The 18131-nt window shown below is 38.8% G+C and overlaps 1 long non-coding RNA gene across 1 annotated transcript; it reads left to right on the top strand.

Annotated features, from left to right (window-relative positions):
- The first annotated feature begins 474 nt into the window (after window positions 1-474).
- Window positions 475-7715, top strand: LOC143441224 (uncharacterized). Its single transcript, XR_013108452.1, has 3 exons — window positions 475-731; window positions 1690-1799; window positions 5963-7715. It is a non-coding gene; the product is annotated as an uncharacterized LOC143441224 (long non-coding RNA).
- The last annotated feature ends 10416 nt before the right edge of the window (window positions 7716-18131 follow it).

Below are 18131 nucleotides of genomic sequence, written 5' to 3'. Positions count from 1 at the left end.
TTGGAAGTTACCCTGGGGAACAGGTATGTTCTAGTTCTGTACCTAGATCTAAGATGACCCCCAAAGCCCAGAGGTAGGTAGGGGAAAGAGAGGGAGAAATATAACCTCAGACATCTCACAAAGCCAGCCAGCATCATCTGAAGACAAGCAAATGGCAAGCTGGCTTTTCAAGAAGGCAAGAGTCTTGTCACCATGCTGATGGCACAGGCTCTATGAAGGAAGAGTGGACACACCCATGTCAGGAAAACCAGCAGATGGTCCTTTCTCACCCTGCTCAGTTTACAGGACACCAAGGCCCCAGAAGGTGTTCCCAGCTTGTGTGGCAAGTTGAGGGAGGACAAGTCAGATCCCACCTCTCTCCTCATCCCTTCACCTCAGCTAGGCTGGGACCCAACGTCCCAGCTCCACTGTTGGAACACACAAATGCTTTGAGAAAAAGAAAATTGAAAACTATTTCTCTCCTACAGCAGGAGCCAGTGGTCCCTTTCTACTTTGAGGTTGGAGGCCCAGGAGTGCTCTGAGGACATCCTTCCTGGCCCCTGCACCTCCCTTGTCCAAGGCCTGAGAAGCAGAAATAAGCTTGGTATCTTCCAGATCGCTCTACCGACTGGCAGGTGCAAGAAACGTGCTTTTTCCAGGCATCTGCTTGCTGGCTTGCCTGGCCACTCAAGGATGGTTCAATCAGAGTGCTGCGGAGTTCCAGAACCAGCCACGGTCAGCAGGAAGCAAAGGTATAGGATCTACTGGGGATGAAAGGGAGTGGAGTAGTACCTGGGGACTCAGGCAGTGTCTTCATCTCTCCATCCCAGGATCTCTTAGCATCTATACAGAAATCACTCTACAGCATGGAAATCCATTGTTCCTACAGCTTCTTCTAAGAAGCAATGTGGCCTTTGGAAGCTGGGGATACCCAGAATGGAGAAACTGAGGTACAGAGTAGAAATGAGTGTGTGGTACTACCACAGCACAGGGTTTCATGCTGCAAGGCCAGGCTGGCTCACAGCCTTCCAAAGGAACTAGGAACAGAGCCCTGGAAAGGAAGACCCTCAAGGCTCCTGACTGGTGGGAAGAAGGTCCTGGTGGTACAAATTTAGGAGATTACATGCTTCACTTCTGTGCTGCTGGTGTCCATAGGACCTGTGTGGAAAGCTTTTGGGGCTGCTTGGCAGGAATCTGACATTGGCCAAGGACAAGGAAATGAGCTTTAGGCAAAAATCTGACATTGGGCCATGATAGGAAAATAAGTTCAGGCAGGAATCTAATTTTAGGCCACAAAAGAGAAGTAATTTCAGTTAGGAATCTAACTCTTAGGCTAGAACAAAGAAGTAGGCCTCAGGCATGAATATGACTGTGGGCTAGGACAGGGAAGTAGGCTCCAATATTTTTGTCATCCTGATGAGCCCTTAGAAACATGAGAGTGATGGGGGGATGATCATGGGACTTTGTCTATTGCCTTGTTTATTCCTTTGTATCTATTTGTATCTATTGTATTGTTGGTTCCTATACCTAGAACTGACCTAAATACTTTCATGTAATTAAAATGGTTTAACAGAAAAACAGAAAAAAAAAAAAAACCCGCCTCTGCCTTCAGTCTCAGGACTGGCTGGGTCATGCTGCAATACTGTCTAATTGTCTCTTTTCTTTTAATCCTCCCTCCTGCACTGAAAAACCTGTTGACCGACTGAGCAGGCTTGGTCAGGTGGTTCCTCAACGCTGGCTCCAGTGAGCAGGATACAGTGAACGACACTGCGGGAATTGGAAACACGAACAAAGGAAAGTAAAGAAGATTTGGGCCAGTGGTAAGCAAACCTTGTAGGACAAGGTAGTGGTAAGATGTGTTTTCTGCATATGTTTAGAGTTATGCTAAAATCTAGAGAAGCAAAAGTAATTCTCATAGATGCTTTTAGTCTTTGGACCCTGACTAGAGATAGTTTATACCCTAGAAATGGGTTTCAGAAAAGCAGTCCTTCCCTACAATCTGGAGATGCTTTGGAGAAAGAGAAGGAAAATGACTGTAAGCTGTCTCAGAGCTCTCCTAGGAACAGGCGGAGGTCAGGAGATGTCCTGCCTCCTCTCTGGCTCCTACTGGAGGAATGCTTAGTTTGGGATCTGTTATGTAGGATATCTGGGTCCCTTTGGTAGGACATCTAGTCCACTTCCCTCTCTGTCTGTTGTCTGTCCTTGGTGCACCAATCTGTCCATGTCTGTGTTATGTCTGTGTTTTTGTTTCATTTCTTGAATGTTCTGTGTTTCATGTTCGAAAGAAAAAAAATGATTAAAACTTTATCTGCTGGTTGTTCAGCCCTTAATTCAGTTTTTAACTAGTTTAAAAAGAAAAAAAAGGAAAAGAAAAAAGATTTAAAAAGTAAAAATAAAAAGCAGTTCCAATTGGCCTTTGGAGCCCTGCACCCATGGTTAGGAGTCTAGCACAGCTGGAGAAGCCCTGCCATGGTCTCATTGTCTGTAAAAGTTGCCCTTAAATGGGCCAGCAGGGTTTTTCGTTTGTTTGTTTGGGCTTGTATAGTACGGAGCTGACGGTTGTTTCTCCTAGAAAAATCTGTGACTATGATTACTGGGTTCAGCAGGTGACAAGGTGCTTCTCTTGAAATTACAGCTAGAAAAAGTAAGGATTTTGTCTGGTTTAAATAAGTAAATGTGTGCAGTCACTTAATTTTTGTTTCTGACTGGCTTTAAAAGTATAAATATGTTCTGCATGTCTTGGTTATAGATTATTGGCTTATAGTTTATTGGGTATGATTAAAAATTTGTAACATTGGTAACAGAAAGTTGGTTTAAAACTGGTGACTCAGGGTTGGAGTCATTCTGAACAGCAACACGTGGCATGAGCCGACCCAGGGGAACAGGCCTCTAAAGACACATCTAAAGACTTATAAAAGATTTAGGGCACTGTCTCTCTGAGGTATTGGAGGCTGCACTGTCTTGCGTTCGTGTGCAGGAGTTGGCAGCCAAACTCTGTAGCATGGGGGTGATTCAGTTGGTGTTTTCAGATAAACTGGACTGTTCCTTGGAGGTTGAGTTTTGCTTTCCAAAGTTATGGTTGTGCTCTGGTGTTACAAGGGAGACTCAAAGATTGTGGTTGAACTGCCAGTGTTCCATTGGCTGCAGTCTGCAGTGAGATCACAGGTTTGGGATTTTAACTCACACATATCTGTAACTAAGAAGTTCGGCAGGTGGAGACTGTTGCATGCTTTGCTGCGGGGGGTTGATGAGGCTATGGAACGTGAGGGCACAGCAGCCTGGCTGCCTGCTGCAGCTGCCATTCCAGGAGATGCACATAGAGTTACTATAGATTTGGAGGACTGCTTTTATAGTGTTCCTTTACACTCTGGCGACTGTGGGGGGTGTGCGTTTAGTGAGTTTGCTTGTAATTCTGGAGAATCCATGAAGCCATATCACTGGAAAGTTTTGCCTCAAGAAGTGGCTAATAGCCTTACATTATGTAAATTTTGTTGCTGCTTCAGTACAAGAATATAGGAGTTTGAATCTTTCAGTGTATATTATTAATTATATGGATATTTTGTTAGCTGACCCCTCTGAAGAAGTTTTACTACAAGCTCTTGCTCTCATACAATGAGCTTTAAAATTTTGGAGTGCTTGTTGCTCCAGAAAATATTCAAAGGCAATATCTTTTTAATATTTGGGACCTCAGTTATATCCTAAACAGACTGTGGCACAAAAAATCCCAATAAGAAAAGATAGTTAGGGCTGGAGAGATGGCTCAGCAGTTAAAAGCACTGACTGCTGTTTTGGAGTCCTGTGTCCAATTCCCAGCAACCACATGGTGGCTCACAACTATCTGTAATGGTATTTAGTGCCCTCTTCTGGCTTGCAGGTGTACATGCAAAAAGAGATAGTTTGCTTTTAACGATTTTTAAAAGTTGTTAGGAGATATTAATTGGTTGAGACCTCATCTTAAGGAGAACTTAAACCTCTGTTTGATACCCTCAGGGGGGATGCAAATCCTAATTGCCCTCAACAATTAACTGATGAGAGACAGATAGCTTTGCAGGAGGTGGAGGACGCTGTTAGCCAACAGCAGACACATTATACACACTAGTCAGTTGTTGGCTGTTTGCATTCTTGCTACTCATGTGCCCACAGAAGTTCTTTGGCAAAAGGGACCATTAATGTAGATTCATCTTTCTTCATCTCCAAGTAAAGTTTTAACACCCTATTATGAAGATGTAGCTTTGTTATTACAAAATTAGAATCAAGAAAATATTCTGGGATAGAACCTGATGAAATATTTATTTCTTATTCCTAACAGCAGTTAAATTGGTTATTGCAGAATACTGATATTTGGCCTATTGCATGTGTAAACTTTTCAGGCAAAATTGATAATCATTATCCAAAAGACAAGTTGTTACAGTTTTTCTCTATGCGTGTTTTTGTATTTCCTATGATTTTACGCATGCAGCCCATAGAAAATGCACTTACTGTATTTACAGATGGCTCATCTAATGGGAAGGCCGAATATGTGATTGGATCGCATGTTCACTCTCTTTCAGTTTCCCACTGCTTCAGCACAAATAACTGAACTACATGCTGTAGCTGCTGGTTTTGAAATGCTGAAAAACCAAGCTTCTGATTTGTACACTAATAGCCAATATGTAGCTCATGAAACCGTTCCTTCTTTAGATACTGCTCATTCTCAAAGTTTGCAATTTCTTATGCAAATAAAACTCAATTTAAGAGATGTACAGTTCCTTATTTTGTAGGACATTTAAGAGCTCATACTGTACTGACCCCATACTGACCCCATAGTGAGGGCAATGCCACAGCAGATATGTACACCAGGAAGGTTATAGGCCTTACACAGGAACAGTTAGCTAAACAATCTCATTCTTCTTTTTTTTCTTTTTGGTTTTTGTTTTTGTTTTGTTTTGTTTTTTTTTTTTTTTTTTTTTTTTTTTGTTTTTCAAGACAGGGTTTCTCTGTATAGCATTGGCTGTCCTGGAACTCACTCTGTAGACCAGGCTGGCCTCGAACTCAGAAATCCACCTGCCTCTGCCTCCCAAGTGCTGGGATTAAAGGCGTGCACCACCACTGCCCGGCAACAATCTCATTCTTTACATCATCAAAATAGTAATAGCTTCAAACAACAATTTAGTAATTATTAGAGAATGTGCATGTCAAATTGTAAAAACTTGTCCTGAAAGTTCTCAATTTTTTCCTCTATCATGTAATGGTGTTAATCCTCGAGGACTTATATCTAATCAATTATGACAAATGGATGTTATTCATATTTCTGACTTTGGAAAATTAAAACATGTACATGTGACTATTAACACCTTTTCAGGCTTTCTAGTTGGAATGGCTTTAACGGTAGAAGCAACTAAAAATGTAATTAGTCATTGCCTGCATTGTTTTTCTATACTGGGTATTCCCAAACATATTAAAACATATAATGGAATTGGCTATTGCAGTCAAGCATTTGAGACGTTTTGTCAACAATATATTATTACCCATATTACTGGGATTCCTTTTAATCAAGGACAAGGTATTAAGAAGCAGGTATGCCGGGCGGTGGTGGCACACGCCTTTAATCCCAGCACTTGGGAGGCAGAGGCAGGAGGATTTCTGAGTTTGAGGCCAGCCTGGTCTACCGAGTGAGTTCCAGGACAGCCAATGCTATACAGAGAAACCCTGTCTTGAAAAACCAAAAAAAAAAAAAAAAAAAAAAAGCAGGTATTCTGGAACTTTAAAATAATACCTTCATAAAATAAAACAGGGGAGTTATATCCTCGTACACCACAAATTTATTTAAATCATGTTCTTTTTATTTTGAAAAATTTTAAGATTTGGATGCCAAGGAACTCTCTGAGTGTCTATGTCATCCTACAACTAGGCATACTCATGCCTAGGTGAAATGAAAGCATCCACTTACAGGCATATGCCATGATCCAGACCAGAAGATAGAATGTTTGTGTTTCTTCCACAGGATGCTGCAGGAGCATGGTGGTGAGACACGCTGATGCTGGTACCAAGAATGATGCTGACCTGTGAGCTTGCTGAGTACCCTGACAATGGTGACTGGGAAGCTGTATTGGACACATGTTCTTGACCCACCTTTGCTTGACTATATCCCAGATTGGACAAGCTGCCTTGCTTCAAGCTTTTAGACCTTGTGGGACAGAGAATCTAAGAGAGAAGTTATAATGACTCTTCCACTTCCTTTAATGTGACCAGTTATTTTGACTCATTCATGGACTGGTCTAGAAATAAATCCAATATCAGAAATGACAGCCTTCATTTGGAAGGCTGGTTCTGGACATTTTCAGAGACAAATTTGGAAGTTAGCTGCCGTTCTCTATGATGTTAGCAATAGATAACATTGAGGCAGGATCTGGATTTCAAACAAGTGTTACTGTATGTGTTAAGGCTCTTTTAATTTTCATGTTAAAATTACTTTTGTTTCTTCTACAGTATTCAATGTAAGTCGTGTTGATTGAATACACTTTCTAATTGTGTTACTGTGTTGAAAACTGGCATGTCTTTTACAGTGGCCTATCAACCAGCTTTTGTTTTATTATCTGTGCATATTACAGACCCTTGGTATTCTGAAAAAATCTCCCAAGTACTGGAAGAAGTGAGTTAGGTTTAAGCAGAAGCAAGAGGGTAGTGGTCTTAATTATTGTTGGCATAGCAGCTTTGATTACATTAATAGCTAGCACCACTGTTTCTGCAATTGCTTTGACAAAAGAAAAGACAGCTACATTTGTTAATCATCTAGCAAAAAATGTTACTAATATTCTGAGTATTCAAGAGGATTTAGATAGACGTTTGAAACAACAAATTGATGCTCTTTATGATACTATTCAAATTATTGGAGAGGAGGTTCAGGGTTTAAATGTAAGGAGCCATCCTGAGTGCCATGCCAAATACCAATGGATTTGTGTTACTTCTAAAATTTACAATGACAGCCACTATAATTGGAAAAAGTTCAAAGACACTTGCAGGGTATTTGGCAGAATTCTAACACCTCTCTGGATGTTTTAGCTTTGCACACTGAGATTATGAATATAAAGAATTCTGCTCCACTGAGTTTTGATCCAGCAGATACTGCTGATAAAATTATTCATGGCCTAATGTCAGTATTTCCATCTTGATCAAGCTTCAAGAATGGCATATATAGTTTGATCATGCTAGCCCTTTTGGTTCTGGGAATACTTTTTTTTCTGCCCATCATTTTAAAGCTTGTCTTTAACAACATCAACATGTTGGCAGCCAAAGTACATGGCTTGAAACTAAAAGTGGACCCCCAAATTTAACAGGACAAGGACAAGAAAATGGACTTTAGGCAGGAATCTGACATTGGGTCATGACAGGAAAGTAAGTTCAGGCAGGAATCTAATTTTAGGCTAAACCAGAGAAGTAATTTTAGTCAGGAATCTAACTCTTAGGCTAGAACAGAGGACCTCAGGCATGAATATGACTGTGGGCTAGGACAGGGAAGTAGACCCCGATATTTTGTCATCCTGATGAGCCCTTAGAAACATGAAAGTGATCACAGGGGTGATTACAGGACTTTGTTTATTACCTTCTTTGTTCCTTGACTATTTGTATCTACTGTATTTTTGGTTCCTCAACCTGGAACTGATCTAAATACTTTCATGTAATTAAAATGGTTTAAAAGAAAAGTGGAAAAAAATAAACTCACCTCAGCCTTCAGTCTCAGAATTGGCTGGGTCATGCTGCAATATTGTCTAATCATCTCTTTTCTTTTAATCCTCATTTCTGCACTGAAAAACTTGTTGACTGACTGAGCAGGCTTGGTCAGACCTGGATCCTACTGGTTAAATTCCCCCACATTAGTATTTTATTAATAAATACTAAATTTATGTGTAGTTAAATTCCCCCACATTAGTATTTTATTAATAATTCTTGTTTCCCCAAGATTTATTCACATCTAAAAACATTAAGTAGAAAGGGATATGTACGGATGTGTGTACTCACATAACACCTTTTCTACCAGTTTCAATGAAAATATTTGAGGTGAAAATAAGACAGGGTTTAATTTAGCTTAGGCTAGCCTCAAATTAATTAGATAGCTGAGCTGGGTCTTGGTGTTATGATCTTCTTGACTTATCTGTTGGGTTCTGAGATTAAAGGCATACACCACCACAGGGAGCAGCATGTTGCCTTACAACTTCCACATCTAATAATGGGTTACTGGAATAATCTTTCCCTTTCATCTTCTTTAAAGGAAAGGCATCTGAAAGCACAGTATGACCTTTTCTAGAAAGAACCAGAGCCAGGACTAGTGAGTATTCTCTACCATCTTACTTTCCATTCCATTTCAATCATTGGACACAAATCATAACTACAGCCATCTTGTTGTGGTAAATATTACTTGGGGATTTCTAATCCTAACCTTAATCCTAACCCCTAACCTGATTTATCTACACAAACAAACCTACACAAAGTGTAGAAGGAAGAATCCAACCCAAGGAGATTAATGATAGACATGAAACACAGGTAGTAAATAATCTCTTATTATCTGCAAAAAAAAAAAAGGGAAAGCACACACACACACCCCACCACCATCACTATCACCAGCAGCAGCAACAACAACAAAATACCAGGAGACAACAATCACCACTCATTGACTCTCTCAATATCAATGACCTCAGATGACTATAAAAAGACACAGGCTAACAGAATGGATGCTAACACAAACTTATCCTTCTATTGTGTATAAGAAATATAGCTTGGGCTGGAGAGAGAAAGTTAAGAGCACTGACTGGTCTTCCATAGATCCTGAGTTCTATTCCCAGCAACCACATGTTGGTTCACAGCCATCTGTAATGGGGTCTGATGCCCTCTTCTTATGTGTCTAAAGAGACCAATGGTATACTCATATACATAAAATAAATAAATAAATCATTAAAAAACAAAAGTTTTAAAAAGAAAGAAAGAAAGAAAAAAAGATAACTCAACATCAAGAATAAGTGTCACTTCAGTGTAAAGGGTTGTAAAAAGATATTCCAAGCAAATGGATCAAAGAAGCAAGCTGGTATAGCCATTTTAAAATAGATTTTTTAAAAATAATCCAAAAAATTGGAGAAAGATCTGACATATTCCTCAAAGGGAAAAATTACCAAAAATGACATTTTAATTTTTAACATCTATGCCCTAAACACATGGTCATAAACCTTTGTAAAAGAAAGAGTTTTAAAGTAAAAATCACATGATAACCTTTATACATTATACTTGCAAATTTCAATACTCCATTCTCACCAATGGATAAATTCTCCAGGCCAAAATTAAACAGAGAAATATTCCAGCTAACTGATAACATGAACATGAATCCAGCTAAAATTTGGAGAACATTCTACTGAAATATAAGAGAATATACCTTCTACTTAGCACCTCATAAAACTTACTAGTAAACTGCAAACATATTCAGACACATTGCAGGTCTCAATATATACAAGAAAAACAAGCTACCATCATGTATCTTATCAGACCACCATGGATTACAGCTGGATATCAACAAAATCAGAAAGAACACAAAGCTTACAAACTCATGGAAACTGCACACCTCACTACTGAGTGAAAATTACATTAAGACAGAAATAAAGAAAGAAATTAGAGACTTTATAGAAGTCAATGCAAATGAATATGCAACATGAAGAATCTTATGGAATACAAAGAAAAAGATGTCTCTAAGATGAAAGTTTATAGCACAAAACCCCTACATGAAAAAATTGGAGAGCTTTCACACTGGCAATTTAAGAGCATCCTTTAAAGTCTAGAACAGAAAGAAGTGAGTGAGCAATGAAGAAAAGAAGGAGACATCAAGATATTATCAAACTGGAAGTGAAATCCATAAAATAGAAAAAGAAGAATACAAAGAATTAATGAAACATGGAGTTGGTCATTTGAGCCTTTTATTAGACAAAATAGAAACACTTATTAAAAGATAGAGAATATCCAAATTAATGAAATCTAAAATGAAAATGGTGACAAAATAACAGACAATGAAGAAATCTAGAGAATTGTAAAGACATAGTTTTAAAATGCCTGTACTCCACCAAATTGGAAATTTTAAAAGAAATAGATAATCTCCTCAATAGGTTCCACTTACCAAAGTTAAATCAAACTAAGGTAAATAACTTAAACAGACCTAAACACCTAGAAAAAGAGAAGTCATTGCAAGTCTGCCAACAAATAGAGGCCAGGGCCATGAGTTTTAGGGTAGAATCCTACCAGACTTCCAATGAGGAGTCCATGAAAATACTCCTCAAAGTATTCAACAATATAGAAAAAGAAGCCTTAGCTGATTTTATTTTCTGAACCCATGATTACGCAAATATCCAATCAATATAAAAACTCAGCTACAAAAGAAAATTACAGACCAATTTCCCTTAAAACCACAGATGCAAAAATACTTAATAAAACAAAATAAATAAAATAAAATAGAAAACAAGTCAAAAGATCATCCTCCATGACCAATGAGGTAGGTAGGCTTTATTAAAGAGATCCAGGAATTGTTTAACATAATGTGCTTAACGTGTAAGAAAATAAGAGAAAGTCACTCCTGGCCTGGATCACTGGTTCCTTCCTGTCTAGGCCTGAGCACTCAGCAGATCCCTGGCAGCAGCTCTGCCCCCAATCTCACAGAACCCAGAGGAAGCAGGCTTCCCAGGAGCTCTAACCCGGGCAGTATCTTAGGTAAGCAGACAGCAATGCCCACCTCAAACAGGAAGTAACTGGGACCCACTAGGACCCAGAAAGTCACTCCTGGCTTGGATAACTGGTTCCTTCCAGTCTGGGCCCAAGCACTGAGCAGATCTTGGTCCCAGCTCTAACCTCAGTAGTAACACACACCCCATACAGTTCTGATACAATTAAAATAATAGGAAAGACATGCTCCAGTCAGAAACAGGGAAGGTAGCAATAAGAAATCTGGATGGCAAAAGGCAAGCACAAGAACATAAGCATCAGCAACCCAGGGTTCTTGACATCATTAGAACCTAGTTCTCCCGCACAAGAAAGTCCTGAATTCCCCATGTCACTAGGAAAGCAAGATTCAGATTTAAAATCACTTCTAATGATGATGATAGAGGACTTTAAGAAGGACATAAATAACACTATCAAAGAATTTGAGGAGAACGCAGGTAAACAGGTAGAAGCCCTTAAAGAGGAAACACAAAAATACTTTAAAGAATTACAAGAGAACACAACCAAACAGGTAAATGAATTGAACAAAACCACTCAGGACATAAAAATGGAATTAGAAACAATCAAGAAATCGCAAAGGGAGACTACCCTGGAGATAGAAAACCTAGGAAAGAAATCAGGAGTCATAGACACAAGCATCACCAACAGAATACAAAAGATAGAAGAGAGAATCTCAGGTGCAGAAGATACCATAGAAAATATTGACACAACTGTCAAAAAAAAAAAAAAACCGCAAAATGCAAAAGGTTGTTAACACAAAATATCCAGGAAATCCAGGACACAATGAGAAGACCAAATCTAAGGATAATAGGTATAGATGAGAGTGAAGATTCCCAACTTAAAAGGCCAATAAATATCTTCAACAAAATTATAGAAAAAAAACTTCCCTAATCTAAAGAACGAGATGCCCATAAACATACAAGCCTATAGAATGCCAAATAGACTAGACCAGAAAAGAAATACCTTCCATCACATAATAATCAAAAGACCAAGTGCACAAAACAAAGAAAGAATATTAAATGCAGTAAGGGAAAAAGGCCAAGTAACATATAAAGGCAGACCTATCAGAATTATACTAGACTTTTCACCAGATACTATAAAAGCTAGAAGATCCTGGACAGATGTCATACAGACCATAAGAGAACACAAATGCCAGCCCAGGCTACTGAGTTATACCCAGCAAAACTCTCAATTACCATAGATGGAGAAACCGAGATATTCCACGACAAAACCAAATTTATACAATATCTTTCCACAAACCCAGCATTACAAAGGATAATATCAGGAAAGCTCCAATACAAGGATGGAAATTATACTATAGAAAGAGTAAGAAAGTAATCCTTTTCCAACAAATCCAAAAGAAGATAGCCACACAAAGATAATTCCACCTCTAATAACAAAAATAACAGGAAGCAACAATTACTGTTCCTTAATATCTCTTAACATGAATGGACTCAATTCCCCAATTAAAAGACTTAGGCTAATGGACTGAATACATAAACAGGACCCACCATTTTAATGAATACAGGAAACCCACCTCTGTGACAAAGACAGACTCTACCTTAGAGTAAAAGGCTGGAAAAGAATTTTTCAAGCAAATGGTCCTAAGAAACAAGCTGGAGTGGCCATTCTAATATCTCCAGCCCAAGAACACAAAGGGAGGGACTCATGGCTCCACCTGTATGGGTAGTTGAGGGTGGCCTTGCCAGGCATCAGTGGAAGTGGACAGCCTTGGTGCCTGAAAGTTTGGATTCCCTTGTGTTGGGGAATTTCAAGAGCAGAGAGGTAGGAATGGGAGAATGGTGGGAGCACACCCTCATAGTAATTGGAGGAGGAGGGATGGGGTAAAGGGTGTTAGGCATCAGTGGAAGTAGAGGGCCTTGGTGCCTGAAAGTTTAGATTCCCTAGTGTTGGGGAATTTGAGAGCAGAGAGGTGGGAATGGGAGGATGGTGGGAGCACACCCTCATAGAAACTCTCAGAATTATATGGATTAGACATGACAGAGGCAGGTCGCCAAAAGACTAGATTCCAGAATTCAAACAAAAAATTATCTTGATACTAAAATTTGTTGTGAGAATTGTATATTGCAGAATACACGGCCTTGGTGTATCTACTCATCGAGTAAGCTGAGCAGAGCTGCTCAAACTTCTGATGTCCTGGAAATCCAGCTGGATGCAGTGAAGACACCGCATCAGAGGCTTATCCATTTACTCTCCCTCCCCCCCCCCCCACTTCTTCTAATATCTCAATGTCCATTATCAGCTTGAAGAAGTTAATGAAGATTCGGCACCCCTATTCCCTGGGCTTGGGGACTGAGGTGGTTAATATTGGGCTGTCTTTCTAGGGAAAAGTAGTGGTTTTGGTGGAACAGGGAGGATTAGCTAGGATTTATTGCATAGCCATAACCTACTGGTAGAAATATGTGTAATTGTTAAGATGAAGTTATAATTTCTTAAATGGTACAAAATTTACTTTGATTTCAAACTTAAGGTTTTCATTGGTACGAGCTTCTTATTGATATAAAAGTGTGATGAATATTGTTACTCTCATAGGCATTGTGCCTGTACAACACATTTAGGAATACAAGGCTTAGACCCAGTCCTTCTTTAATTTTCTTAACTGATTTGAGATAGTTAGCCTGTGAGTTAAGGGCCTATAGCAAATTCATGTCTTTGAGTTTATTGTTAGGGTGTCTTTTATATTTTATTTAGAAATAGCTGAGAGGAGTTAACAGACAACAGTCCAGATTACCTTACATGGATAGTTGGTTTTCAAAAACATCAGAAGTCCACAAAATTGACGTCACAAACATTTCTGTATTAATGTTCACTTTGATTAGAGACCTGACTGCTCCTGACAGCTTCATGTCTTGGATTCTAAGAAGAAACTGAACGTCTTTGGAGTCATTCCAATTGTGGTGAGACAGCCACTAGGCAAGAATTGCCTCTTTTCACCTACAGACAAATTACTGTCCAGAAAAGGACACACTTGTGGAATAGTCAACTAATTATATCTGCCAATGCAGAGTAATCAGCCCTTATTAATTCTGCATCTCTATGTCTGTCAGATGATCCTGGGCCAGAAGACTGAAGATCCGATGCTCCAACGTTTTGTAGTATACGGACTGTCCAGGTGTTCGGCGGTCTCTATAAATTGGCTAAGTTTTAGAAGCTATGCTTTGTGCTTCACATAATTTCAGTTAACTCAGTCATTCTGCATTTCTGATGGGGTTGAAAACTTATACTCTCATAGCCAATTCTGGCTATTTACTTTGAGAGAAAAGATTTGAGAGGATGGTTTTCAGCTGACATTTATTCTAAAGCCAAGAAAAAAGTCAGGTTCAGAACTAAGTCTTTTAGTTAGGAGAGATGACAGAGGTTCTGGTTAGTCAACAAAATGATGGACTGGGTATTAGGTCTATCTTGTACCTTACTGACACAAATTGGTATAGTTATGCTCTAGTTGTATTTTGAGAGAAAAGTTTTAACAAGAAGGGTGATATGTAGGAGGAGCTAAGGTGGGAGGAGTATGGAGAGGATGAGGAGTAAGGGGAGGAGGAGGAGAAGGAGAGGAAGAGCTAGGTGATGAAAAAGAGAAAGGGGGGGAACATGGAGGCGGATGTTCGTGTGTCTCCACCAGTCAAAGATAGTTGATATATCTAGGTTGGGTATTGAGTTACACTTTTGATTGATATTGAGCATTACCAAACTTATGAAGCCTTTGATTAACATTAAAAATGTATAAAAGCAAAAAGGAGAAAGGGGCATGGGATAGGGGTTTTCTAGAGAGGGGAAATGGGGAAAGGGTTTGGAATCTGAAATGTAAATAAAATATTCAATAAAATAAATTTAAAAAACAAAAGCAAAAAAAACAAACAAAAAATAAAATAAAACAAGTGGTAATCTCATAGGTGATGAATAATTCTCTGACAATATTTAATCTCACCTTATGATAAAGTTCTTGGAGTTATTAAGGATACAAGGGACATACCTATACATAATAATGTCACTTTACAGCAAACCTATACCCAACATTAAATTAAAGGGAGGGACATTCATATTAATTCCACTAATTCACAAACAAGGCGATCCATTCTCTCCATATCTATTCACTATACTATCTAAAAGTTTAGCAAGAGCAATAAGACTGAAGAAGATGAAGGTAATATAGATTAGAAAGGAGGAAGTAAAATTATCTTTCTTTGCAGATTATATGATAGTATGCATAAATGAACCAAAACTTCCCAAATGCAATTCCTAGAGCTGATAAACATTTTCAGCAAAGTTGTTAGATACATGATTAACTAAAAAATACAAAAAATATTGCAGTGACTTTCATATGTACAAATGAGTTTGCAAGTGCAAAAAAATAGAGACATCATAAAGTTCGAATTGATTGTTGATGCTTGTCACATTTTTTCCCTCATAATAACCTGGGGTAACTCAATGTAAGTGTGTTGGGTAAGAGCTTACCAAATTATTTGTCATCACAGATTACTTTTGATATTATTGAAGGTGCTCAAAGACTACTGTAATATGCAAAGTCTTTAATATGTGATTACTTACTAAAGAGTTTAGTCTTCTATAAAGATACCAGACAGTACAAGACTTTAACACATTGACTACATTTATGGGGTTTCTTGCATTATGACTTTTTCTCATGATTTCTAGGATGACTGCCACATGCAAAGGCTTTACCACATTACTTATTCATAGAGTTTCTCTCCAGAATGTGTTCTTTTTTGTTCATAAATACATGTGTTGTGAATAGGTTTTATTACATTGATTTCAGTTATAGGATTTCTCTCCAATATGTGTTCTGCTATGTATTCAAAGATGACTGTGATATCTAAATGTTGGGAAGAAGGAAAAGAAACTTGTTCTAAGGACTGCCTTTTGTTACCAACCTGCATTTAATCATAAATTGAAACTAAGTTCAAATCCCAGGTTATAAGATACCAGAGTACTTCACAATATCTGATCAGCTTTCATTATTCATGTTTTGCTCCCTAAAACATAACAGCTGTTTCTAACCATAATTTCTGTTATTCATGTTTTATTCCTCAAAATATAATGCATGTTCCTAACCACAAAAGAACAAATGGCTGTGATAGTGTAGACCATACAACCTACATTCTGTATCATTTGACATAGAGTAACAACAGAAAAAAATGTGATTGGGAGAAAAATGTAACTGTAACTTGGCACAGGACTTTGTGGTTTTGACTTTTGGAAGCTATATAACTTTCTGGCTTGGGGTGGGGGTGCAGCTGGGGGTATTGCAGCTAAGCTTCTGAGTATAATTTTGTGGCCTTAATTTATCAGCAGTGACTTGATTACAATAAATTTTTACCATTTGCCTTGTCCCATGTTTGAGTTGTGTTGGATCTCAGTGGACCCCATAACATAAAAGGCTTTAGCACAGTATGTAACCACTGTCCAGTATGAATAGTTTCATAATGATGAAGACTTTAGAGGTGTGCAAATGCTTCATTATAATCATATTCATAAGGTTTTCCTCTAGCACATATTCTTTCATGATAATGAAGGCTAGAGAATTGTGCAAAGGCTTCACCATATTAAATACACTCACAGGGTTTCTTGTGGGGAGTGGAACTCAGGGTGGCACCTGGCTGGGTGCCAGATGCCCCTGGCGTGTTGGCTCACCATTTCAAGAAGCCTGGGTGGCACATAGGCTAGGCTTTACTGCACATGCATTCTGCTTGTTCATCGTTAAGTAAGATCGGGCCATGTGACGTATGTGCTCAGCACTAATCAAGAATGACTTCATGGCAGGATCTGATTGGAGAGGACACAGATTTAAGGGCTGGGAGCTAGAGCTCGGGGGCTTTTGTGGTAATTCAAGGTTCCTGAATAAACCGTGTTGGGAAGGAGATCCCGTGTCTGTTGTCTTCTGTCTGCTGGTCGGTTCAGGAGGCGACAAGTGGTGGCCCATATGAGGAACTTCAGAACCCATCACGGTCAGGGCAGCTAGCTGGTAAAGTTCCCAGGTAAATGGGACAAGGATAAGTTCTCAGTTCAGAAACTATAAAGTTCCCGGTTTTGGGACAAGTTAAGCAGAAAAAGCGAAAGGAGTAGAGCTTAAGAAGGCTACTTTGGAAAAGTTCTTACAGGCCGTGGATGAGGTTTCAGTTTCAGGGAAGGATCTTAAGACGGCCAAGGAACGAAGGGTCCAAGAATGATAATGTTAATTGATTTAACTTTTAAAATGGGTGTGATTCTGAGTTGTGTACTTATATTTTTCCTCTGGATAAAAGGTCAATGTAAAGGTTTTTCTGGTTACTGGCTTAAGGAAAGGCTGATTTGGGAAAAAAGGTTTTTCTATGAGTCTTTTGATGAGGTCATTAAGGTAGTAGTTATATCTTCCAGAATTATATGGATCAGATATGACAAAGGTAGACCTCCAGAACACTAGATTCCAGAGAATCAAAATAATTATCTTGATACTAAAATTTGTTTTGAGATTTGTATATTACAGAATACACAGCCTTGGTGAATGAATCTAATCACCTGCATGTTCACTGATGCCCTGGACTTCCAGCTGGATGCAGTTAACACAGGCATCAGAGGCTTATCAATTTACCCTTCCCCTCATCCCTCTTCTAATATCTCAGTGCCCATATTCAGCTTGAAGAAGTTAACGAAGAGTCGGCACCCCAATTCCCTGGACTTGGGGACTGAGGTGGTTAATATTAGGCTGTCTTTCTAGGGAAAAGTAATGGTTTTATTGGAACAAGAAGAGCTAAAATTGATTACACAGCCATAACCTATTGGTAGAAATCTGTATAATTGTTACTAAGCTGATACAAATTCAAGGCTGTGCAGCTGCATGGTGCATGTGGTAAAATGTCTTCACCCGTGTTCTCCTGCTTGTGCTTATAAATACCCAGGATTTCCTTGTAATAGAGTCAATAGGAGAAGTACTCTGGGTTGTGTCAGAAAAAAAGAATGAAAAGGTTGTTTCAGAGCTCTCCTAGGAACAAGAGAAAATTCAGGAGACGTCTTGAGTTTCTCTCTGACTTCCACAGGAGAAATCCTTAGTTCTGCTTTCTTTGTTTATTGTCTTGTCCTTGGTGCACCAATGTTCACGTGTGTCAGTTGTCTGTCTTTGTTTCATTGTTTGAATGATTGGTGGTCTATGTTTTATGGTGTTCTATGTTTCATGTTCAAAAGAAAAGATCATTAAAACTGCTTGATCCAGCCTTTGATCTAGTTTACCTTGGGTTGAAAGGCAGTCTTAAGATGCACAGCAGAGGTTGATAAGTTACCCTACACCTGTAGCTAAGAGTCGAGCTGAGCTGGAAAAACCTTTCCAGGAACTGATTGTCAGCATAAGCTGCTTTTAAAAGGCCCAGCAGCTTTTTGGCTTCTATGATAAAGAAGAGTTGTCTTTCTTAGAAAAA

This window comes from Arvicanthis niloticus, chromosome 2, assembly GCF_011762505.2.
Source record: "Arvicanthis niloticus isolate mArvNil1 chromosome 2, mArvNil1.pat.X, whole genome shotgun sequence".
Lineage (NCBI taxonomy): Eukaryota > Metazoa > Chordata > Mammalia > Rodentia > Muridae > Arvicanthis > Arvicanthis niloticus.
Note: the sequence above shows the minus strand (reverse complement) of the source record. Positions and strands in the feature narration are given on the sequence as shown.